Here is a 26,550-nt window from a genome sequence, read left to right as displayed (position 1 = left end):
GGTGGCAAAGAGTCGGACACGACTGAGCGACTGAAATGAACTGAACTGAACTGAACTGATAATTGTTCAAGTCCCCTGGTAATCAGTTTTCAGGCCTCTTTTCGTCCTGTCTGTTAGCACTGAATCTTACCATTTTAAGTAAGCACTGCTTTTAATAGATACATTAAAATGCCACAAATCAAACTCCTGACTCCACCTTATCGACATCAAATAATAGCAACCCGATTTTTCCACATTTCCATTATAAACTTGACAACAGGTTGGACTCCTCTCTCCAACAGGGAATACTCAGTTCTACTTCGACCATCAGCCATGAATCTTACTGCTTTGCAAGAAATATTTTTCCTGTTTCTGAGTCAAGAAAGGTCACAGCAGCACTTGAAACCAAGTAGGATCCATCTTATCCTCTGTTGCCCTCTTCTTCTGCCTTCAGTCTTTCCCAGAATCAGGGTCTTTTCCAATGACGGTTCTTCCAATCAGGTGGCCAGAGTTACTGGACCTTCAGCTTCAGCATCAGTCCTTCCATTAGTGTTCACAGCTGATTTCCTTTAGGATTGACAGATTTGATCTCCTTGCTGTCCAAGGGACTCTCAAGAGTCTTCTCCAGCACCACAGTGTGAGAGCATCAATTCTTTGGCTCTCAGCACTCACATCTGTGCAGCTTCCCTGATGGTTCAGAGGGCAAAGAATCTGCCTGCAATGCAGGAGACCCAGGTTCAATACCATGGTCAGAAAGATACTCTGGGAAGGAAAAGGGAACCGATGCTGGAACTTGGCTGGAGAATCACATGGACAGAGGAGTCTGGTGGGCTACAGTCCATGGGGTCACAGAGATTCGGACAGGACTGAGGACCTAACACTTTCACTTACATTTTCTCACATCCTTACATGACTAGTGGAAAAACCAGTTTGACTATACAGACCTTTGTTGACAAAGTGATGGCTCTACATTTTAATATGCCCTCTAGGTTGTAGGCAAGAATCCCTTAGAAGAAATTGAGGAGAAACAAGAGTCTGAAATGCAGTACTTGAATGCAATCTCAAAAACGACTGAATGATATTTGTTCATTTCCAAGGCAAACCATTCAATATCACAGTAACCCAAGTCTATGCCCCAACCAGTAACACTGAAGAAGCTGAAGTTGAACGGTTCTATGAAGACCTACAAGACCTTCTAGAACTAACACCCAAAAAAGATGTCCTTTTCATTATATAGAACTGGAATGCAAAAGTAGGAAGTCAAGAAACACCTGGAGTAACAGGTAAATTTGGCCTTGGTGTACAGAATGAAGCAGGGCAAGGGTTAATAGAGTTTTGCCAAGAGAACGCACTGGTCATAGCAGTCACCCTCTTCCAACAACACACAATCACCCTCTTCCAACAACACAAGAGAAGACTCTACACATGGACATCATCAGATAGTCAATACTGAAATCAGATTGATTATATTCTTTGCAGTCAAAGATGGAGAAGCTCTGTACAGTAAGCAAGAACAAGACCGTGAACTGACTGTGGTTCAGATCATGAACTCCTTATTGCCAAATTCAGACTGAAATTGAAGAGAGTGGGGAAAGCCACTAGACCATTCAGGAATGACCTAAATCAAATCCCTTACAATTATACAGTGGAAGTAAGAAATAGATTCAAGGGACTAGATCTGATAGATAGTTCAGTTCAGTCACTCAGTCATATCCGACTCTGTGACCCCATGGACTGCAGCACAGCAGGCCTCCCTGTCCATCACCAACTCCTGGAGTTCACCCAAACTCACGTCCATTGAGTCGGTGATGCCATCTAACCATCTCATCCTCTGTCCACCCCTTCTCTTCCTGCCTTCAATCTTTCCCAACATCAAGGTCTTTTCAAATGAGTCAGCTCTTTGCATCAGGTGGCCAAAGTGTTGGAGACAGAGTACCTGATAAACTATGAATGGAGGTTCATAACATTGTATGGGAAACAGGGATCAAGACCATCCGCAAGAAAAAGAAATGCAAAAAAAGCAAAATGGCTGTCTGAGGAGGACTTACAAATAGCTGAAAAAATAAGAGACGTGAAAAGCAAAGGATAAAAGGAAAGATATACCCTTTTGAACGCAGAATTCCAAAGAATAGCAAGGAGAGATAAGAAAGCCTACCAGTGATTAGTGCAAATAAATAGAGGAAAGCAGTAGAATGGGAAAGACTAGAGATCTCTTCAAGAAAATTAGAGATACCAAGGAAACATTTCATGCAAAGAAGGGCTCAATAAAGGACAGAAATGGTATGGACCTACCAAAAGCAGAAGATATTAAGAAGAGGTGGCAAGAATACACAGAAGAAATATATAAAAAAGATCTTCACAACCCAGATAATCATGATGGCATGATCACTCACCTAGAACCAGACATTCTGGAGCATGAAGTCAAGTGGGCCTTAGGAAGCATCACTAGGAACAAACTAGTGGAGGTGATGGAATTCCAATTGAACTATTTCAAATCCTGAAAGATGATGCTGTGAAAGTGCTGCACTCAATATGCCAGCAAATTTGGAAAACTCAGCAGTGGCCACTCAGCAGTGGCCACAGAACTGGAAAAGGTCAGTTTTCATTCCAATCTCAAAGAAAAGCAATGCCAAAGAATGCTCAAACTACTGCACAATTGCACTTATCTCACACACTAGCAACGTAATGCTCAAAATTCTCCAATTCAGGCTTCACGGTACATGAACCATGAAATTCCAGATGTTCAAGCTGGATTTAGAAAAGGCAGTGGAACCAGAGATCAAATTGCCAACATCTGCTGGATCATCAAAAAAGTAAGAGAATTTTAAAAAAAAAAAATCGATTTCACTGACTGCACCAAAGCCTTTGACTGTGTGAATCACAACAGACTATGGAAAATTCTTCAAGAGATGGGGCCTCCTGAGAAACCTGTATGCAGGTCAAAAAGCAACAGTTAGAACCAGACATGGAACAACAGACTGGTTACAAATTTGGAAAGGCTGTATATCGTCACCCTGTTTATTTAATTTATATGTAGAGTACATCATGCAAAATGCCAGACTGGATAAAGCACAGCTGGAATCAAGATTGCAGGGAGAAATATCAATAAGTTCAGATATGCAGATGACACCACCCTTATGGCAGAAAGCAAAGAGGAACTAAAGAGCCACTTGATGAAAGTCAAAGAGGACAGTGAAAAAAGTGGTTTAAAACTCAACATTCAAAAAATGAAGGTGATGGCATCTGGTACCATCACTTCATGGGATATAGATGGGGAAACAATGGAAACAGTGACACACTTTATTTTGGGGGGCTCCAAAATGAAGATTGTGACTGCAGCCATGAAATTAAGACACTTGCTCCTTGGAAGAACAGCTATGACAAGACTTGGTTTAGTCACTCAGTCATGTCTGACTCTTTGAGACCCCATGAACTGCAGCATGCCAGGCCTCCCTGTCCATCACCAACTCCCAGAGCTTACCAAAACTCGTATCTATTGAGTCAGTGATACCATCCAACCATCTCATCCTCTGTCGTCCCCTTCTCCTCCTGCCTTCAATCTTTCCCAGCATCATGGTCTTTTCAAATGAATCAACTCTTCACATCATGTGGCCAAAGTATCAGAGTTTCAGCTTCAGCATCAGTCCTTCCAATGAATATTCAGGATGGATTTCCTTTAGGATTGACTGGTTGGATCTCCTTGCAGTCCAAGGGATTCTCGAGAGTCTTCTCCAACACCACAGTTCAAAAGCATCAATTCTTTGGCGCTCAGCTTTCTTTATAGTCCAACTCTCACATCCATCCATACATAACTACTGGAAAAACCATAGCCTTGACTAGACAGATCTTTGTTAGCAAAGTAATGTCTCTGCTTTTGAATATGCTGTCTAGGTTGATCATAACTTTCCTTCCAAGGAGTAAGTGTCTTTTAATTTCATGGCTGCAGTCACCATCTGCAGTGATTTTGGAGTCCAAAAGTAAAATCAGCCACTGTTTCCACTGTTTCCCCATCTATTTGCCTTGAAGTGATGGGGCCAGATGCCATGATCTTAGTTTTCTGAATGTTGAGCTTTAAGGCAACTTTTTCACTCTCCACTTTCACTTTCATCAAGAAGCTCTTTAGTTCTTCTTCACTTTCTGCCGAAAGGGTAGTGTCATCTGCATATCTGAGGTTATTGATATTTCTCCCAGCAATCTTGATTCCAGCTTGTGCTTCATCCAGCCCAGTGTGTCTCTTGATGTATTCTGCATGTAAGTTAAATAAGCAGAGTGACAATATACAGCCTTGATGTACTCCTTTTCCTATTTGGAACCAGTCTGTTGTTCCATGTCCAGTTCTAACTGTTGCTTTCTGAAAATCCTAGACAGCATATTAAAAAGCAGTGACATTACTTTGCCAACAAAGGCCCATCTAGTCAAAGCTATGGTTTTTCCAGTAGTCATATATGGATGTGAAATTTGGACCTGAAAGGCTGAGTACTAAAGAATTGACGCTTTTGAACTATGGTTTTGAAGAAGACTCTTGAGAGTCCCTTGGATTGCAAGGAGACCCAACCAGTCAATCCTAAAGGAAATCAATCCTGAATATTCATTGGAAGAACTGATGCTGAAGCTGAAACTCCAATACTTTCGCCACCTGATGCGAAGAGCTGACTCATTGGAAAAGATCATGATGCTGGGAAAGATTGAAGGCGGGAAGAGAAGGGGACGACAAAGGATGACATGTTTGGATGGCATCACCGACTCAATGGACATGAGTTTGAGTAAGGTCCAGGAGTTAGTGATAGACAGGGAAGCCTGGCGTGTTGCAATCCATGGAGTCACAAAAAGTCGGACAGGACTGAGCGACTGAACTGAACTGGAGATTTTTGTAAAATGGCATAACTGGGTTTGGGTGGAGTGCTACTGGCATCTAGTGGTGTCATCTGGCGGTGCAGCTAAACATCTCAAAATGCACAGAATAATCTCCCAGAAAAGACTTTATCTGGTGCCAAAGGTGAATAGAATGAAGATTGGAAGTGGAGTCAGGGTGTGGCGATAGGGTAATGGTAAAATAGCAGCACACCTTTTGAGAGTCAGTCTGACTAATTGGTTATATATTGCAAAGCCGTCCTTGATTTGCTCAATTTACTAGAGTAGCTCGCAGAACTCAGGAAAATAAGTGACTAGATCACTTCTTTATTACAAAGGATACTAAAGAATACGAATGTACAGTCAGATAGATATATACACAGGTCAGGGTCCAGAGGGTCTTCAGCACGGGAGATTCTGTCCTCTGAGAGTTCAGGGAGCTCCACTGTCAGAGCACATAGATGAGTTCTTGCGTTCCAACCTGGAAGCTCCCTGAACCCCAACCTATTAGGTTTGAGGCAAGAAATAAATGGACTCCAGTTGGACATTTTAAATCAGCCAGCCTCCTCTTTAACCTCAGATATGCAGATGAAACCACCCTTATGTCAGAAAGCAAAGAGGAACTAAAGAGCCTCTTGATGAAGTTCAAAGAAGAGAGTGAAAAAGCTGGCTTAAAACTCAGCATTCACAGTTCTGATGAGATGGATGAAACTGGCGCCGATTATACAGAGTGAAGTAAGCCAGAAAGAAAAACACCAATACAGTATACTAACACATATATATGGAATTTAGAAAGATGGCAATGATGACCCTGTATGCAAGACAGCAAAAAAGACACAGATGTGTATAGCGGACTTTTGGACTCAGAGGGAGAGGGTGGGATGATTTGGCAGAATAGCATTGAAACATGTATACTATCATGTAAGAATCGAATCGCCAGTCTATGTCCGATGCAGGATACAGCATGCTTGGGGCTGGTGCACGGGGATGACCCAGAGAGATGTTGTGGGGAGGGAGGTGGGAGGGGGGTTCATGTTTGGGATCACATGTACACCCGTGGTGGATTCATGTCAATGTATGGCAAAACCAATACAGTACTGTAAAGTAAAATAAAGTAAAAATAAAAATTAAAAAAAAAGAAAGAAAATGGGCTGATGCACAAAAAAAAACCCCTCAGCATTAAAAAAATGAAGGTCATGGCATCCAGTCCCATCACTTCATGGCAAATAGATAGGGAAACAATGGAAACAGTGACAGACTTTATTTGGGGGGCTCCAAAATCACTGCAGATGGTGAGTGCAGCCATGAAATTAAAAGACACTTGCTCCTTGGAAAAAAAAAAACTATGACAAACCTAGACAGCATATTGAAAGGCAGAGACATTACTTTGCCAACAAAGCACTGTATAGTCACAGCTATGCTTTTTCTAGTAGTCATGTATGGATGTGAGAGTTGGACCATAAAGAAGGCTGAGCACTGAAAAGTTAATGCTTTTGAACTGTGGTGTTGGAGAAGACTCTTGAGAGTCCCTTGGACTGCAAGGAGATCAAACCAGTCAATCCTAAAAGAAATCAATTCTGAATATTCATTTGAAGGACTGATGATGAAGCTGAAGTTCCAATACTCTGGCCACCTGATGCGAAGCACTGACTCATTAGAAAAGACCCATCGCAGCACTGTTTATGATAGCCAGGACATGGAAACAACCTAGATGTCCATCAGCAGATGAATGGATAAGAAAGCTGTGGTACATATACACAATGGAGTATTACTCAGCCATTAAAAAGAATACATTTGAATCAGTTCTAATGAGATGCATGAAACTCGAGCCGATTATACAGAGTGAAGTAAGCCAGAAAGAAAAACACCAATACAGTATACTGACACATATATACGGAATTTAGAAAGATGGTAATGATGACCCTGTATGCGAGACAGCAAAAGAGACACAGATGTATAGAACGGACTTTCAGACTCTGAGGGAGAGGGAGAGGGTGGGATGATTTGGGAGAATGGCATTGAAACATGTATACTATCATGTAAGAAATGAAGTGCCAGTCTATGTTCGATACAGGATACAGGATGCTTGGGGCTGGTGCAGGGGGATGATCCAGAGAGATGATATCGGGTGGGAGGTGGGAGGGGGATTCAGGATTGGGAGCTCGTATACACCCGTGGTGGATTCATGTCAATGTATGGCAAAACCAATACAGTATTGTAAAGTAAAATAAAGTAAAAATAAAATTTTTTTAAAAGGGAAAAGAAAAGACCCTGATGCTGGGAAGGATTGGAGGCAGGAGGAGAAGGGGACGACAGAGGACAAGATGGTTGGATGGCTTCACCAACTCAATGGATATGAGTTTGAGCAAGCTCCGGGAAATAGTGAAGGACAGGGAAGCCTGGTGTGCTGCAGTCCATGGGGTTGCAAAGTCGGACAGGACTGAGCAACTGAACAACAAGCCTCTGTTTTGGATTTCCTGAGTCAAGAGATAGGTGGACTCCAGTTGAGGAATTTACAAACAGCCCCCTGTTTGATCTCAAAAATGAAAGTAACAATGGAAACAGGGTAAATAGCCAATTTTTGTCTCCTGTAAACACCTCAAGGGAATAACCATGGCAAGGACAAAGAGAAGCAAAATCCCTGTCTGAGTAAAGGATAAGGGAGACACTGCTGCTACTGCTAAGTCACTTCAGTTGTGTCTGACTCTGTGCGACCCCATAGACAGCAGCCCACCAGGCTCCCTCGTCCCTGGGATTCTCCAGTCAAGAACACTGGAGTGGGTTGCCATTTCCTTCTCCAATGCATGAAAGTGAAAAGTGAAAGTGAAGTCACTCAGTCATGTCTGACTCTTTGGGACCCCATGGACTGCAGCCCACCAGGCTCCTCTGTCCATGGGATTTTCCAGGCAAGAGTACTGGAGTGGGGTGTCATTGCCTTCCCCCAAGGGAGACACTACACATGGCAAAAAGTCTCCTTGAAGTCAAAAGTCAAAGGGTAATTCCAGGCAATAATGAGTCTTGCTCCTCCCAGAAGGCTTCACTTGTGAAATTTCCCTGTTAGCCCCATGGTTAAGACTCTGTGCTTCCAATGCAGAGGGACAAGTGTTCCACCCTGGTCAGGGAACTAAGATTCCACATGATACAGCATGTTAGCATCTTCTCAGCATTTTCCAGCAGCACAGGTAAAATTTGCTATTATCACTCCCTTTTATATGTTAATATTTGAGCCATGCATGTAAATGCCTAGTTTACTGTAAGATACCATTGTGTGTGTGCGCAGTTGCTCAGTCATGTCCAACCCTTCGTGATCCCATGGACTGTAACCTGCCAGGCTCCTCTGTCCATGGGATTCTCCAGGCAAGAATATTGTAGTGGATTGCCATTTCTTCCTCCAGGGGATCTTCCCAATCCAGGGATCAAACCTGTGTCTCTATGTCTCCTGCTTTGGCAGGTGGTTCTTTACCTCTAGGGCAACCTGGCAAACCCACATGCTACAGGGTGTGGCCAAAACAACAAAGAACAACAAAAGCAAAAGTTTATCAACCCCTTCTTAGAGTAATTTATACTTATATGCATTTCATAGTTTAGTATTTTTATGCATTTAATAAAATACATAGAATTATAGAGGAAACAAATTATATTAAAATATTAAGGGAAGCAAAAAATGTGTTTCATACTTGAAATTTGCTAAGAAAGTAAATCATAAATGTTCTTACTACAAAAAAATGTGGTAATTATGTGGCATGGTAGAGATGATGGCTAATACTATGAATGTAACCATTTTGCAAGATATAAGCATTTTGCAAATTAGTACCTTGTACACATTAAACTTACACACACACACACAAAATGCTGCATGTATACTAGGAGAGGAAAGGGCTCCAGAGTGGTGAGTCAGACATTGGTGCTGGTTTTACCCTTCAGGTGGTCTACAACGGAAGCTGAGGGACCAGTGTGAGCTTTAACTTCTGCAGGATCAGGGGTGAACAGTGAGGGTAAGGATCTCCCTTTAGACTAGCACCCCAAAGGAATGTCTCTGGGGAACAGGGAGGAACTGAAAGCAAACCAGTATGGGCTACAGCCAGGTTGCCCACCACCTGTGAGATGCCAGAAAAACCTTGGGTAACTATGGTCCATTACTATCTCAGATGGTGAAGACTCTGCCTGCAATATAGTAGACCCAGGTTCAAACTCCACACCAGGAAGATCCCTTGGAGAAGTGAAGTGCAAATCACTCTGTTGTGTCCGACTCTTTGCAACCCCATGGACTATACAGTCCATGGAATTCTCCAGGCCAGAATCCTGGAGTGGGTAGCCTTTCCCTTCTCCAGGAGATCTTTCCAACCCAGGGACTGAACCCAGGTCTCCCACATTGCAGGTGGATTCTTTACCAGCTGAGCCACTAGGGAAGCCTAGGAAATGCCAAAGGGAGGAATAATAACATCAACCAGATAAGGAAAAGCAATTGGGCAATCTTGGGGTGGCTGGGGATACGAGGCCTCAAGGAAGCCCATGGCTTACATGGAAACTGTCCCTAGACCAGCCATGACTTTGATCCTTGTGCATCCATCTGTTTTGACCATGTGTGGATAGGAGTCTTGTTCTCTCCAACTGCTGCTAAAGGCATTCATTCTGTTGATTTCACATTTTGACCCTGCCACTGCTTCAACTGCTGGGATTTCAAGTATCAAGCCTGTTCAAAGCAAGAATGCATGAGTCACTGGAGCAAGATGCGCTAGAAGAGGAGAGAACTGGTACCTGTTCAAGCACACTGCACAGAATACAGGGGCGATAGGCAATGCCTAGACTATGACATGCATGTGTGTGTGCTAAGTCACTTTAGTTGTGTCTGACTCTTTGTGACCCCATGTACTGTAGCCCATCAGGCTCTTCTGTTCATGGGATTTCCCAGGCAAGAAAACTGGAGTGGGTTGTCATTTCCTTCTCCATATTGTGGAACATCTTGAACACAAAGAGGACAGGAGCCTAATATAATAAACATCCATGTCCCACCTTTCTGGGCTTCCCAGGTGGTGCTAATGATAAAAGACCACCTGCTCATGCAGGAGACATAAGAGACCTGGGTTAGATCCTTGGGTTGGGAAGATCCCCTGGAGGAGGGCACAGCAACCCACTCCAGTATGCTGGCCTGGAGAATCCACCTTTCTGAATTAACTTCTGGACTGGGAATTAATACTAATACTAATTAATACCAATACTAATTTATGTAAACTTTAAAATTTATCAACCTTGCTAGAGATTGCTTTATTAGTATTTTTTCAAGAAACCAAATTTCAGTTTTTTTCTCTCTACTACTCCACTTCTTCAAAATTAATTTACTTTGTTCTTTTGTGATCATTATTTCCTGCTTTAATATTTGAGTTTGCTATGTTTATTCTTATTAATACCTTACTATGTTAAAATAGTAAGGTATTAAATAATATTTCAAGCTTTAACACACTTTTTAAGGCTACAATTTTTTCTCTAAAATTTTTTCTCTTGGAGAAGGAAATGACAAATCACTCCAGGATTCTTGCCTGGAGAATTCCATGGACAAAGGAGCCTGGTGGTCTATAGTCCATGGGGCTGCAAAGAGTCAAATACCACTGACCAACTAACATTTTGATTTTCACTTTTCACTATCAGACAAAGTAGATTTTAATGCAATAATACACCCAGGGATAACAATGGTAGCTTCATAAAGATAAAAGACTGAATGCACCAGAAAGATATAACAATTCTGAGTTTGTACTCAGTATCTAATGATTGAACTATGAACAAAATAGTCGAATTCAGTGTGCGTGTGTTGAGGGGGTGGGTGGTGATTTGGCTCAAGAAGGAGGGGATACATGTATACTTATATCTGCCTCTGGGAGATAATAAAGGACAAGGAAGCCTGGGGCACTGCAGTCCATGGGGTTGCAAAGCATCAGACACCACTTAGCACCTGAACAACAACAAATAGCTGATTCACCCTATGAACCAACATGACATTGTAAAGCGATTATCCTCCAATTAAAAATAAAATTAAAAAAAAAGAAACAGTCAAATTCAATATCACACTGGCTGATTTTAACATATATCACTCCATGATTGATACAACAAGGAGACAAAAAAGTCAGATTTCAACAGGTTTGACCTAATGGGTGGGCATATACAGAAAATGCACTTGATCACTGCCGAAATGATCTTTAAGCACAAACAGATCATCTACTAAGTTTGACCACGACTGCTGCATTCCACACTTAAATTTCAAAGAACTTAAATTGTGCTGAGTATGTTCATTCCACACTTAAATTTCAAAGAATTTGAATTGTGCCAAGTATGTTCTCTAGCCGCAATGCAATGATACTAAAAGCCACTGACAAAGGCATAAAAATAGGTCCTCCACATGTTTGAAAATGAAGAAACGCACTTCTATATAACTCATGGATGAAAAAAAAAACTCTCAACTGACTTTATTCTAATCAATTTCTCTGTATAGATTCCAGCAGAAATGAGGAAAATGAAGATGACTCAAAAGGAAGAGGATGAAATGAGAATTGGTTTATCGACATATAATGCTAAAGCAAATGCATGTTCACAAGTATACAAACACATGAACTGCACACCTGATAATAATGATTTTTTCCTCCAGCTTTATGGAGATTAATTGACTTCTCTTAGCACCTAACACCACTCCAGTATTCTTGCCTGGAAAATCCCATGGATGGAGGAGCCTGGTGGGCTGCAGTCCATGGGGTCACAAAGAGTCAGACACGACTGAGTGACTTCACTTTCACTTTTCACTTTCATGCATTGGAGAAGGAAATGGCAACCCACTCCAGTGTTCTTGCCTGGAGAATCTCAGGGACGAGGGAGCCTGGTGGGCTGCCGTCTATGGTGTCGGACAGAGTTGGACACGACTGGAGTGACTTAACAGCAGCAGCAGCACCTGATAATTACACATTTGATTTTACTAGTGCTTAATCTAGATAAATTTCTGTATACATATATTTCCTGTTTCATTATTAAGTATGTAATATTTTGCCTGTTTTACAGATATCAAACTGAACTCGGTTAAGTTGCTTGATAAATGACAGGTAGTAAAACACAAGATAGAAGGATTTTGGGGGGAATGTGCATTGCAGCAAACTGGGAGAGCTTAGTTCCCCAATCAGGGGTCAAACCCATTCCCCTTGAAGTGGAAGCATGGAGTCCTAACCACTGGACTGCTAGGGAATTCCCAGGATAGTAGGATTTAATACAAAGGTACTTGACTTGAAAACTCATGATTAATCACTTTCCTAGGAGAATTAAATTTTGAAAGAGCCGGAAATTCTGGCACACCCAATATTTCATTCCCTTTGACTCATTCTAGAACCCCATACCAAAAGTTGATGACAGAATCATGAAAAAGAAAACGTTCTGGAGATGAATCTCCTCAAGGCTATCTTTATGTCTCTGTTCCTCAGGTTGTAGATGAAGGGGTTCATCATTGGAGTAATCACAGTGTACATCACACTGCCCTCCTCCTGGGAGAGAGAGTAGCTGCAGAACTAAGGTAGATACCAACACAGGTCCCATAATTTAAGAAAATGACAGAGAGGTGAGACCCACAGGTGGAAAAAGCTTTATACCTCTCACCAATGGATGGGATTCTCTGGATGAAGGAGACAATCAGTGTGTAAGAGAAAATTACGCCTGGGAGAGGACCAACACGTAACAGCTTAGTCGCCAGATACACCAGGATGTCATTGATAAGAGTATCAGAACAGGCAAGTTTGAGGATCTGAGCAAGTTCACAGAAGTGGGGGATTTTCAAGTCTGTGCAGAAAGACAGCTGCAACACCTTCAGACTGTGGATCAGGGCATTCAGAATGCTAACGAACAAAGAGAGAAGCCGCCGCAGACCACAGAGACAGGGGTTCATGATCACGTAATACAGTGGGTGGCAGATGGCCATGATGGTCAGGAGTAAATTGTCCGTACAAATGAAAACCATGAAAAAATACACCTGAGTGAGGCAGCCTGCATAGGTGATGGCTTTGTTCTCTGTCTGGATACTCAACAGCATCTTGGGGACTATAGTGGAGATGAAAGAGATGTCAACAAGGAATGTGGGAGAGGAAGAAGTACATGGGAGTGTGGAAGTGGAGGTCAGAGCTGATAGCCAGGATGATGAGCAGATTCCCAAGCATGGTGACCAGGTACATGGACAGGAAGAGCCCAAACAGGAGGGGCTGCAGGTCTGCCTTATCAGAGAGGCCCAGGAGGAGGAATTCTGAGACATCTGTCTGGTTTTCTGATTCCATGTTGTTGATATGTGTACTGGAAAATATAGACATGAATTACTCTGAAATGGATACTCAGACATCATTTGTTTGAGAGAAATTTTTCTTCTATGCCTTAAATTCTAAAAATATTTAGGGACCTCCCTGGTGGTCCAGGAATTAAGCCTCCATGATTCCACTGCAAGGGGCACAGATTCAACCCCTAGTCGGGGAACTAGGAACCTGCGTGCTGGGTGAGGCAGTCAAAAAAATTTTTGTTAATATAAGTAATTCTTTCCTTCAAGTTCCTCTACTCATTTCCTCCTTCTCCAAGTAATTTTTGAATAACTTGTAAATACTGTATATTTTTTTCCAATACTAAAATTAAAAAATGAAAACAAGTGCTATTGTTTTTTTCTAGGAACATCATGGGCTTCTCGGGTGGTGCTGGTGGTAAAGAACTCGTTTGCCAATGCAGGAAATGTCAGAGATGTGGGTTTGATCCCTGGGTCAGGAAGATCCCCTGGAGGAGGGCATGGCAACCCACTCCAGTATTCTTGCCTAGTGAATCTCATAGACTAAGAAGCCTGGCAGGCTACAGTCCATAGGGACACAAACAGTTGGACACAACTGAAGCAACTTAGCACATATGCATACATCATGCCTCCAGCACTTTATTTTCTTAGTTTTAATTTATTTATTTTATTTATTTATTTGGCTGCATCTGGTCTTAGTTGCAGCACTTGGGATCTTTAGTTGTGACATGCAAACTCTTAGTTGAACTATGTGGGATCTAGTTGCCAGACTAGGAATCAAACCTGGGCCCCCTGCATTGGGAGCACAGAGTTTTAGTCACTACACCACCAGGGAAATCCCAAAGCATTCTAAAATCTATGATTAAATTCTAATCAATTCTTCATACAGATCAAGCCTGGTTAAGAAGTGAAAATGAAAGTGGCTCAGTCATGTCTGATTCTTTGAGACTCCATGTACTATACAGTCTGTGGAATTCTCCAGGCCAGAATACTGGAGTGTGTAGCCTATCCCTTCTCCAGAGGATCTTCCTGACCCAGGAATTGAACCAGGGTCTCCCTGGTTTTGCACTGCAGGCAGATTCTTTACCAGCTGAGCTAACAGGGAAGCCCTCAAGCCTAGTTGGATGACTTTATTTTCTCAGAGGATTTTTAACTCTGTGGTTAACCTTATACTGAGCCTGCTCAGATTTGCAAATCTCAGGTATTGCTGGAAATTATAAGCTCAGATTCTCTTATATCTCAATATAAAAAATAATATCATTAATCCATTCCTTTAAATATTCTAACACTATTGCACTGTGGGGAACAATCTGCAAGCTATTTTGCTAAATAAAGTTTTAAAAAATAGTAGGAGTACTAGTGTGCAGACAAGAGTTGAGGAAGTAATATATATGTCTATCTGTGCATAAAATTTCTCTTCAAGAATCCATACAAAATCAGTGCAATGTTAGCCTCAAAAAGAGGACTTTACTGCTAAGAAACAGGAATAAAAGGGACATTTTTCACTGTTTTTGGTACCTTTTGAATTTTGAGCCATTTAAACGAACCTCTTCAAAAAATTAACTATTTTTTTGCTTGATTTTCCTTGACCAAGATTTCTCAGAGGCCTAATGATATTTTCTAACTCTTGGTATCATAAATCTGAAACCATTGTGGCTTTTCTCTCAGTTCAGTTCAGTCGCTCAGTCGCGTCCGACTCTTCACGACCCCATGAATTGCAGCACGCCAGGCCTCCCTGTCCATCACCAACTCCCGGAATTCACTCAGACTCAGGTCCATCGAGTCAGTAATGCCATCCAGCCATCTCATCCTCTGTCCGCCCCTTTGCCTCCTGCCCCCAATCCCTCCCAGCATCAGTCTTTCCCAATGAGTCAACTCTTTGCATGAGGTGGCCAAAGTACTGGAGTTTCCGCTTTAGCATCATTCCTTCCAAAGAAATCCCAGGGTTGGTATCCTTCAGAATGGACTGGTTGGATCTCCTTGAAGTCCAAGGGACTCTCAAGAGTCTTCTCCAACACCACAATTCAAAAGCATCAGTTCTTCGGCGCTCAGCCTTCTTCACAGTCCAACTCTCATATCCATACATGACCACAGGAAAAACCATAGCCTTGACTAGATGGACTTAGTCGGCAAAGTAATGTCTGCTTTTGAATATGCTGTCTAGGTTGGTCATAACTTTTCTTCCAAGGAGTAAGCGTCTTTTAATTTCATGGCTGCAATCACCATCTGCAGTGATTTTGGAGCTCAAAAAATAAAGCCTGACACTGTTTCCCCATCTATTTCCCATGAAGTGATGGGACCAGATGCCATGATCTTCGTTTTCTGAATGTTGAGCTTTAAGCCAACTTTTTCACTCTCCTCTTTCACTTTCATCAAGAGGCTTTTTAGCTCCTCTTCACTTTCTGCCATAAGGATGGTGTCATCTGCATATCTGAGGTTATTGATATTTCTCCCAGCAATCTTGATTCCAACTTGTGTTTCTTCCAGTCCAGCGTTTCTCATGATGTATTCTGCATATAAGTTAAATAAGCAGGGTGACAATATACAGCCTTGACGTAAGTACTCCTTTTCCTATTTGAAACCAGTCTGTTGTTCCATGTCCAGTTCTCACTGTTGCTTCTTGACCTGCATACAGATTTCTCAAGAGGCAGGTCAGGTGGTCTTGTATTCCCATCTCTTTCAGAATTTTCCATAGTTGATTGTGATCCACACAGTCAAAGGCTTTGGCATAGTCAATAAAGCAGAAATAGATGTTTTTCTGGAACTCTCTTGCTTTTTCCATGATCCAGTGGATGTTGGCAATGTGATCTCTGGTTCCTCTGCCTTTTCTAAAACCAGCTTGAACATCAGGAAGTTCACGGTTCACATATTGCTGAAGCCTGGCTTGGAGAATTTTGAGCATTACTTTACTAGCATGTGAGATGAGTGCAATTGTGCGGTAGTTTGAGCATTCTTTGGCATTGCCTTTCTTTGGAATTGGAAAGAAAACTGACCTTTTCCAGTCCTGTGGCCACTGCTGAGTTTTCCAAATTTGCTGGCATATTGAGTGCAGCACTTTCACAGCGTCATCTTTCAGGATTTGAAATAGCTCAACTGGAATGCCATCACCTCCACTAGCTTTGTTCATAGTGATGCTTTCTAAGGCCCACTTGACTTCACATTCCAGGATGTCTGGCTCTAGATGAGTGATCACACCATCATGATTATCTGGGTCGTAAAGATCTTTTCGTACAGTTCTTCTGTGTTATTTGGTAATTTTCCTTTCTTTTAGAGGAAAATACTATGATTTATCTTTTTCATTATACAAATGATTTGTACCTCCCCTACAAATGTGATTGCTGGTGGCTCAGCAATCAAGAGTCTGCCTGCCAACACAGGAGATCTAAGTTCAATCACTGGGTCGGGGAGATCCCTGGGAGAAGGAATGGCAACCCACTCCAGTATTCTTGCCTGGGAAATCCCATGGAGCCTTGTGGGCTACAGTCCATGGGGTCGCAAAGAGTCAGACATGACTCAGCAACCAAAGAACAACAACCTAAGAAAATGAAAGGTTTCAATTTATAGATTAAAAAAAGAAAAAAAGAAGGGTGGTTGTCAGGATATGGGAGGATGGCAGAATGGAGGTGGGGGGTGGGTTGGTGGTGTTCTGTATTTCAAGGGGACCAAGAATCACTTTTGAAAAATGAAAACTCTTCTGGAGATGAATGGTGGTGATGGTTACACAGAAATGGAATTGAACTCAATGCCACTGAACTGCATACTTAAAATAGTTAAAAGGGTACATTTTATTTTCTATATTTTGTCACTATTAAAAAATAAATGAATTTATAAGAAGTACTGAAGGAACTCTTTCTGTTTTGCTTACTCATGCGCTTGTCCTCTGTGCTTTGAGAAATCAACCAGCTGCCCCCTCATTTCTTGAATTTCATGGATGTTCTCAGGAACACAGCCCCATCCCCACTTCTGTTTCAGGCTTCTCCCTAAGTCAGGGAATTCTGCAGATCAGGGAATATTGAATACCATTTACGGAGACTCAGATCTTACCTCCTCCTGTTCTTGGTAGAATCCTGAAATAAAGGGATGCATTGGAGCAGCCTGAAATTCTCAGAAAATATTAGGAAGTACTGATTTCCTTCAAATAGCAAATTGGTCCATAAAATTTCAGGTGGAGAGAATGGGGTCAGCAGAGCCAGGAGCAATTGCAAACCTGGTGCCAAGGGACTTGGGAATAGGCCAGAAAAATCGAGAGGCCCATTAGACAGTGACTGTCAGTCTTGACCTTGTGTCAGAGTCACCTGTAGGGTTTCTTAAAACAGATTGCTGGGCACCACCCCAGTTTCAGCATCTCTAGGTGAAGACTGAGAAAATGCATTTCGAAGAATTCCCCAGGTAATGCTGATACAACTGGTAGAACCTGCTGCATAATTTTCAGGTCCCAGTGGAAAATGAAAATTTGAAACCCCAAGTTGTGAAAATGTCAAGACAGTGATAGCAGAGCATTCAACCAAGAGCAGGGTCCTCTGTGGCCCTTCTGATTGCACACCCACAAACCCAGCTCTGGCTGCTGGTCACATTATGAAGGGACACATTAATTTTCTAATATTTATTTATTTCTATGTATTTCTTTGGGATTCCCTGGTGGCTCAGATGTAAATAATCTGCCTGCAGTACAAGAGACCTGGGCTCAAACCCTGGGTGGGGAAGATCCCCTGGAGAAGGAAATGGCAACCCACTCCAGTATTCTTGCCTGGAGAATCCTATGGACAGAGGAGCCTGGTGGGATACAGTCCATGGGTTTGCAAAGAGTCAGACACAACTGAGCGATTAACACAAACATACACATTTATTTATTTATTTGGCTGTACCAGGTCTTAGTGTGAGATCTTTAATTGGAGCTTGTGGGACCTAGTTCCCTGACCAGGGATTGAACCTGGGCCCCCTGCATTGGGAGCATGAAGTCTTATCCACTGGATCAGCAGGGAAGTCCTGACACATTTCTTTTTCTTTTTCTTTTTTTAATTTTTTGGCACAGCATGCAAGATCTTAGCTCCATGACTAGGGATTGAATCTGAGGCCCCTGAAGTGGAGGCATAGAGTCTTAACTCCTGTACCACCAGAGCAGTCCTAGGGATACATTTTGAGAATTGTTGGTTTATATTTCTTGCTTAATTAACCCAAGACCACATCCAAATGAGAATAATAGTGATAATGATAATAATAATAATGTTTCCCCTTTCCCCTAGAACTTACAAGGGTTTCCATATCTCCAGGATGGCCCCATAGAAGACCACAGGGGCTGAGTTTCTCCCCAGGAGGTAGATGTTGAAGACAAATTGATGTTTGAAAATTTCAAGTAGACAGTCATGCGTGCAGTTTCCGGATAAGACACATTCTCTAAGAAGTAACAAGGTATCTTCTTTTTTGGTCTTGTAAGTGTAAGATTGTACTGATAGGGGATAGGGGGCCAGTTTACAGCTTTTGTTTTGTTTGTTTGTTTCTTTCCTGGCCCTTCGAGCATTATCTCCAAAGTTCCTCATTAGCCAAATTGCTCTCTCATCACTTCAGTCCTGCAGCAGAAAGAAGAAAACTACTGGCTTGCTAGTTCTCTGAGTGGGGATAAGCATGTGATCTTTCCTCTTACCTCTCTCAGATATCAAAGTTCACAGCCCAGGTTGGTCCAGATGCCCAACAGCAGAGATAGTCATCCTTTACCAAATATCACCCCCTTATCAAGGAAGCAGTCTCCCAAAATGAGCCATTCCTGATCATCTTCATGGTTGTTGCTAACACTCCTATTGACTTGGAAGTGACTCTTAATTGGCTCTTTTGTTAAACACAGCAAAATTGTTTTTTTGTGTGTGTGACGTATTTTTTAAAATGTGTGTGTGTTCCGTTGCTCAGTTGTGTCTGACTCTTTTTGACCCCAAGGGTTGTAGCCTGCCAGGCTTCTCTGTCCATGGGATTTTCCAGGCAAGAACACTGGAGTGGGTTGCCATTTCCTTCTCCAGGGGATCTTCCTAACTCAGGGATCAAACCCGTATGTCCTAGGTTTCCTGCATTGGCAGGTGAATTTTTTTTACCACTGAGCCACCAGTGAAAGTCACTCAGTCGTGTCCAACTCTTTGTGACCCCATGGACTTTAGTCCATGGAATTCTCCAGGCCAGAATACTGGAGTGGGTAGCCTTTCCTTTCTCCAGGGGATCTTCCCAACTCAAAGATCGAACCCAGGTCTCCTGCATTGCAGATGGATTCTTTACTAGCTGAGCCACCAGGGAAGCCCAAGAATACTGGAATGGGTAGCCTATCCCTTCTCCAGCAGATCTTCCTGACCTAAGAGTCAAACTGGGGTCTCCTGCATTGCAGGCAGATTCTTTACCAACTGAGCCATCAGGGAATATTTTATAATACATGTTAAAATATTTGGCTTGGCCAAAAAGTTCATTCGAGGGACTTCCCTGGTGAACTAGTGGCTAAGACTCAGAGCTTCCAATGCAAGAGGTCCAGGTTCTATCCACAGTCAGGAACTAGATCGCACATGCCATGACTAAGACTCAATGCAGTCAAGTAAATAAAAAATAAATAGATATATATTTTAAAGTTCATTCAGGTTTTCCCATAATATCTTACAGAAAAACCCAGATGAACTTTTTGGCCAAGCAAAACATACAGTCTGTGCATCCTGTTTGGGAAACACTGATGAGTACATCTCTACAGTTTCTAGATTTTTGCATCAGAAGTACCTGCTCAGGTGACTTCCTCCAACACCTCTGTCAGGGCCAGGGTTCTTGATTTGGGGTTCTACTCATTGGTGACACTCACCTACGACTGTACTGAGATCCAAGACTCTTGTGATTATTTGATGATAAAAGGCCATCTTGCCCTGAAAAATGCAATTACAAGAGAACGTCATGTCCGACTTTTAGCGACCCCATGGACTCCTCCGTCCATGGGATTTTCCAGGCAAGAGTACTGGAGTGGGGTGCGATTGCCTTCTCCGAAGTTTTGCTGAGCACAGCTTAACACAGTGCCAGACCCTAATAGGAGCTGATAATGTATTACTGATGTGAGTCAAGAAACTGTTCCAACCCATGAATTAGGTGCCATAATGATTTATAGCCACAATAGAGGTGAAGCAGTCTTCCCTGGTGGCTCAGACAGTAAAGAATCTGCCTGCAGTGTAGGAGACTTGGGTTCAATCTCTGGATTGGGATGATCCCCTGGAGAAGGGAATGGCTACCCACACCAGTATTCTTGTCTCGGAAATCCCATGGACAGAGGAGCCTGGCGGGCTACAGTCCATGGGGTGGCAAAAAGTCGAACACAACCGAGCGACTAACACTTTCACATACAACCAGTTATTAGAGGCAATGGTTTGCTGGGAAGTCAGTAAAAGACCTGATTTGTGCCACTGATCAATTTCCAGTGGGGACTGGGGTGGGCTGGGAGGGGGGGGTGTAGGTGAAGCAGCCATGGTGGAGTACTGGAGCATGTGGTGATCTTAGTTCCCCCACCAGGGATGGAACTCATGCCCTCTATATTGGGAGCACAGAACCCTAACCACTGGATCAGCAGGGAAATCCCAACCTTGGTCAATTTCGGAGGTGTAAATTCTCCCATGATAAATTCCAGCTACCAGTCCCTGAAGGCAAAATTGGAAAGAGCTATGTGATCCACTCTGTTCAGTTCAGTTCAGTCGCTCAGTCGTGTCCGAATCTGTGCGATCCCATGAATCACAGCACGCCAGGCCTTCCTGTCTATCACCAACTCTCGGAGTTTACTCAGACTCACGTCCATCGAGTCAGTGATGCCATCCAGCCATATCATCCTCGGTTGTCCCCTTCTCCTCCTGCCCCCAATCCTTCCCAGCATCAGAGTCTTTTCCAAAGAGTCAACTCTTCGCATGAGGTGGCCAAAGTACTGGAGTTTCAGCTTTAGCATCATTCTTTCCAAAGAAATCCCAGGGCTAATCTCCTTCAGATTGGATTGGTTGGATCTCCTTGCAGTCCAAGAGACTCTCAAGAGTCTTCTCCAACACCACAGTTCAAAAGCATCAATTCTTCAGCACTTAGCTTTCTTCACAGTCCAACTCTCACATCCATACATGACCACAGGAAAAACCATAGCCTTGACTAGACGGACCTTAGTTGGCAAAGTAATGTCTCTGCTTTTGAGTATGTTATCTAGGTTGGTCATAACTTTTCTTCCAAGGAGTAAGCGTCTTTTAATTTCATGGCTGCAGTCACCATCTTCAGTCATTTGGGAGCTCAAAAAATAAAGTCTGACACTGTTTCCACTGTTTCCCCATCTATTTGCCATGAAGTGATGGGACCGGATGCCATAATCTTCATTTTCTGAACGTTGAGCTTTAAACCAACATTTTCACTCTCCACTTTCACTTTCATCAAGAGGCTTTTTAGTTCCTCTTCACTTTCTGCCATAAGGGTGGTGTCATCTGCACATCTGAGGTTATTGATATTTCTCCCAGCAATCTTGATTCCAGCTTGTGTTTCCATCTAGTCCAGCGTTTCTCATGATGTACTCTGTATAGAAGTTAAATAAGCAGGATGACAATATACAGCCTTGATGTACCCCTTTTCCTATTTGAAACCAGTCTGTTGTTCCATGTCCAGTTCTCACTGTTGCTTCTTGACCTGCATACAGATTTCTCAAGAGGAAAGTCAGGTGGTCTGGTATTCCTATCTCTTTCAGAATTTTCCACAGTTGATTGTGATCCACACAGTCAAAGGCTTTGGCATAGTCAATAAAGCAGAAATAGATGTTTTTCTGGAACTCTCTTGCTTTTTTCATGATCCAGCGGATGTTGGCAATGTGATCTCTGGTTCCTCTGCCTTTTCTAAAACCAGCTTGACCATCAGGAAGTTCACGGTTCACGTATTGCTGAAGCCTGGCTTGCAGAATTTTGAGCATTACTTTACTAGCATGTGAAATGAGTGCAATTGTGTGGTAGTTTGAGCATTCTTTGGGATTGGAATGAAAACTGACCTTTTCCAGTCCTGTGGCCACTGCTGAGTTTTCCAAATTTGCTGGCATATTGAGTGCAGCATCTTCACAGCACCATCTTTCAGGATTTGAAATAGCTCAACTGGAATTCGATCACCTCTACTAGCTTTGTTGGTAGTGATGCTTTCTAAGGCCCACTTGACTTCACATTCCAGGATGTCTGGCTCTATGTGAGTGACCACACCATCATGATTATCTGGATTGTGAAGATCTTTTTTGTACAGTTCTTCTGTGTATCCTTGCCATCTCTTCTTAATATCTTCTGCTTCTGTTAGGTCCATACCCTTTCTGTTTTATTGAGCCCATCTTTGCATGAAATGTTCCCTTGTTATCTCTAATTTTCTTGAAGAGATCTCTAGTCTTTCCCATTCTGTTCTTTTCCTCTATTTCTTTGCATTGATCGCTGAAGAAGGCTTTCTTATCTCTTCTTGCTATTCTTTGGAACTCTGCATTCAGATGCTTATATCTTTCCTTTTCTCCTTGGCTTTTTGCTTCTCTTCTTTTCACAGCTATTTGCAAGGCCTCCCCAGACAGCCATTTTGCTTTTTTGCATTTCTTTTCCATGGGGATGGTCTTGATCCCTGTCTCCTGTACAATGTCACGAACCTCATTCCATAATTCATCAGGCACTCTGTCTATCAGATCTAGGCGCTTAAATCTATTTCTCACTTCCACTGTATAATCATAAGGGATTTATTTGATTTAGGTCATAGTTGAATGGTCTAGTGGGTTTTCCCTGCTTTCTTCAATTTCCATCTGAATTTGGCAATAAGGAGTTCATGAGCTGAGCCACAGTCAGCTCCTGGTCTTGTTTTTTGTTGACTGTATAGAGCTTCTCTATCTTTGGCTGCAAATAATATAATCAATCTGATTTTGGTGTTGACCATAGGAGATGTCCATGTGTAGTCTTCTCTTGTGTTGTTGGAAGAGGGTGTTTGCTATGACCAGTGCATTTTCTTGGCAAAACGCTATTAGTCTTTGCCCTGCTTCATTCCGCATTCCAAGGCCAAATTTGCCTGTTACTCCAGGTGTTTCTTGACTTCCTACTTTTGCATTCCAGTCCCCTATAATGAAAAGGACATCTTTTTTGGGTGTTAGTTCTAAAAGGTCTTGTAGGTCTTCATAAAACCGTTCAACTTCAGCTTCTTCAGCGTTACTGGTTGGGGCATAGACTTGGATTACTGTGATATTGAATGGTTTGCCTTGGAGACAATGAGATCATTCAGTCGTTTTTGAGATTGCATCCAAGTACTGCATTTTGGACTCTTTTGTTGACCATGATGGCTACTCCATTTCTTCTGAGGGATTCCTGCCCGCAGTAGTAGATATAATGGTCATCTGATCCACTCTGAGGGGTGGACTTCACCACTGAGGATTTCTTCATCTTCAAACTCCAAGCTTATTCATGCCCCAAGGCTTTTGTATCAGCATTTCTGGCATTTCTCTCTTTTGAAATGTCTTCTCCCAGATCTTCCCACAGGTGGCTTTTGTAATTCAGATTGTCAAATTTTTTAAAAAGTCACTGCTTCAATTGTTAGTAATTACTGAATGTCTTTACTAAAGCAGACAACTGCAACAGGAAGAAATGCTTAGTTAACCAGAAACATCTCAGGGAAGGAGTGGAGCAACAAAGCTTTAATTTGCAGACGCCCAGGCTTCCCTGCGGAGACGGAAATGGCAACCCACTCCAGTACTCTTGCCTGGCAAATCCCATGGACGGAGGAGCCCGGTAGGCTGCAGTCAATGGGGTCGCTAGGAGTCGGACACGACTGAGTGGCTTCACTTTCACTTTTCACTTTCATGCATTGGGATAGGAAATGGCACCCCATTCCAATGTTCTTGCCTGGAGAATTCCAGGGACAGGGGAGCCTGGTGGGCTGCCGTCTCTGGGATCAGAGTCGGACATGACTGAAGCGACTTAGCAGCAGCAGGCTAGGTTAAAGCGTCTGCCTGCAATGCGGGAGACCTGGGTTCGATCCCTGGGTGAGGAAGATCCCCCGGAGAAGGCAATGGCAACCCACTCCAGTATTCTTGCCTGGAGAATCCCATGGACGGAGGAGCCTGATGGGCTACAATCCACAGGGACGCAATCGGACACGACTAAGCGACTTCATTTTCACTTTCAGGCTTCCCTGGTGATGCGAAGAGCTGACTCATTTGAAAAGACCCTGATGCTGGGAAAGATTGAGGGCAGGAGGAGAAGGGGACGACAGAGGATGAGATGGTTTGATGGCACCACCGACTCAGTGGACATGGGTTTGGGTTAACTCTGGGAGTTGGTGATGGACAGGGAGGCCTGGCGTGCTGCGGTTGATCGGGTCGCAAAGAGTCGGGCACGACTGAGCCACTGAACTGAGGCTTCCCTGGTGGCTCAGATGGTAAAGAATCTGCCTGCAATGTAGGAGACTTAGGTTCAATCCCTGGATCAGGAAGATCCCTTGGAGAAGGTAATGGCAGCCCACTCGAGTATTCTTGCCTGGAGAATCTCATATACAGAGGAGCCTGGCAGGCTACAATCCATGAGATTGCAGAGTCGAAAATGACTGAGCGACTAACACACAGGACTGGAGAGGGAAGGAGAGAGGGAGGGGCTCGTTGAAAACTAGTTTGTGGGCGGGGTTAGGGTGGGGCTGGGAATGAGGGTGGGGTAGGGCGTGTCAGTGCAAGATGGAGTAGGGGAGTGTCTTGAAACTTAACAAACTGCTTCAAATAACTGCGATATAAATTTAGAAAAAAAGATTGCAATAAGGAAAAGATGAGGCAGGAAACGTTTGTCATCAGGAACATTGAGGAGGGGTGGGATTGACAGTAGAGCAGACAAGTTACAGTACTGGCGGTGGTGGACTGGTGGTGGTGGTAGTGGTGATTTAGTTGCTAAGCCGCATCCGACTCTTGAGACGCCATGGAATGTAGCTCGCCAGGCTCCTCTGTCCATGGGACTTCCCAGGCAAGAGTACTGGGATGGGTTGCCACTTCCTTCTCCAGAGTATCTTCCCCCAACTCAGGGACTGAATCCAGGTCTCTCACATAGTCTGAGTCACCAGGATCTGCATTATCACCCTCCAACAGAAAACAACCTGCTTTATTATTATTTTACACTTGAGGACAGGAACACATGACTTTAACATAATTTTTATCAGCCCAGGGCTAGAGAGAGTAAAGTCAGGTTTACTCTTTACTTTCACTTAATGCATTAAGTGAAATTCCATTCACAAGGCACCTAAACCGTATTCTTTTCTGCCAAACCAACCTGCATTCAGGGAGCTGAATTTAGGAGAAAGGCAAACTCTCTATATGGGGCTTCCCTTGTGGCTCAGCTGGTAACGAATCTGCCTGCAATGCGGGAGACCTGGGTTCCATCCCTAGGTTGGGAAGATCCCCTGGAAAAGAGACTGCTACCCACTCTAATATCCTGGTCACAGAGTCCGACACGACTGGGCGACTTTCACTTAAACTCTCTATATGTAAGAATTGAGTGGAATTTCTCATAAATAAAGGTTCTCACTGTCTTAAGTCAATCCAGCCTAGGTTGTGTCAAGGTCTCCCCAGGAACTTCATCTTCACAAAGAGTGTCCCTGTTCAACTACTACTAGTCATTCAGGTATCCTATTACCATTTACTTTTTTTTCTAGTATTCACTATCTACAAAACCCGTCTTACTTATTTGATATTCCTGTGTGTATGTCGCTTTTTTTTTTTAACATTCCTGGTATTCAGAATAGTGCATGGTATACAGTAATCCTCAATAAACATTAATTCAATGAATGAAAATTATCCTGTAAAAATACACAATTTATTTTTAAAATACACAACAATTTTGACTTCCGTAGGCAGTGAACCATTCTATAGAATTTACTGAATGCAATCGACCCTGGGATCTGTGGATCCGCAATCGGTCGAATCTGCAGTTGCGGAATCCGCAGAGTCAGAGTGGTTGGCGATTGGTCGAATCTGCAGTTGCAGAACCCGCAGCTCCAGAACCGCAGATGCAGAACCCTGCAGATGGCGGAACCCGCTGAATCCGAGGGCAGGATGTAAATTACACCGTGTTCCAGGAGGGCCTCGAATATCCCTGGCTTTTGGTATGGGTGGAGTGGTGGTCTTGGAATCAGTCCTCCATAGATACCCAGGGAAGGCTGAACTTGCATCTTTACATGACAATTAAAAGGAATATTTAGGGTAAACAGGCTTTCCTTAACTCAGTTGGTAAAGAATCTGCCTGCTAGGCAGGAGACCCGGGTTTGATTCCTGGGTTGGAAAGATACCTTAGAGAAGGAAATGGCAACCCACTCCAATATTCTTGCCTGGAGAATCCCATAGACAGAGGAGCCTGGTAGGCTACAATCTATGCGGTTGAAAGAGTCGGACACACGACTTAGCGACTAAACCACCACCATTAGGGTAAACGGGG

At 43.0% G+C, this 26,550-nt stretch overlaps 1 pseudogene; it reads right to left on the bottom strand.

Annotated features, from left to right (window-relative positions):
* Positions 1–12,218: 12,218 nt before the first annotated feature.
* Positions 12,219–13,124, bottom strand: LOC138440655 (olfactory receptor 7G3-like; annotated as a pseudogene).
* Positions 13,125–26,550: the final 13,426 nt, after the last annotated feature.

The sequence above is a fragment of the Ovis canadensis genome, chromosome 5 (genome assembly GCF_042477335.2).
Source record: "Ovis canadensis isolate MfBH-ARS-UI-01 breed Bighorn chromosome 5, ARS-UI_OviCan_v2, whole genome shotgun sequence".
NCBI classification, from domain to species: Eukaryota; Metazoa; Chordata; class Mammalia; order Artiodactyla; family Bovidae; genus Ovis; species Ovis canadensis.
This window is presented reverse-complemented; position numbering and strand designations above follow the sequence as displayed.